Source organism: Penaeus monodon, chromosome 33 (assembly GCF_015228065.2).
Source record: "Penaeus monodon isolate SGIC_2016 chromosome 33, NSTDA_Pmon_1, whole genome shotgun sequence".
Lineage (NCBI taxonomy): Eukaryota > Metazoa > Arthropoda > Malacostraca > Decapoda > Penaeidae > Penaeus > Penaeus monodon.
Window position 1 is genome coordinate 30,135,067 of NC_051418.1, and position 241 is coordinate 30,135,307.

The window sequence follows — 241 nt, forward strand, 5'->3', positions numbered from 1 at the left end:
CTTGTTCAGGGTTCCATTTTTTTATTTATTTTTTTTCTTGCTTGCTGGGTCTCCGCAAGCGCCACACACGGCGGGGCGATATGGCGGCGTTCCTGCGCTTGCTCATGCACGGCCGTTATTGTTATTGCAAGCAGCGTTGATGAAGGATCGTTGTTTTCCGTGGCTTGCAGGGTCATGATTGTTGCAGCGCCGGACTCGTTGCAGGTGGAACGGCTTTTTGAAAACGCTTCTCGTGTGTATG

The 241-nt window shown here is 51.0% G+C and overlaps 1 protein-coding gene across 1 annotated transcript in view; it reads left to right on the forward strand.

Moving 5' to 3' along the window:
• Positions 1-241, forward strand: part of LOC119594360 (protein O-linked-mannose beta-1,2-N-acetylglucosaminyltransferase 1-like) — a gene marked incomplete in the record, with an annotated part of 135,567 nt that overhangs the window by 125,694 nt on the left and 9,632 nt on the right.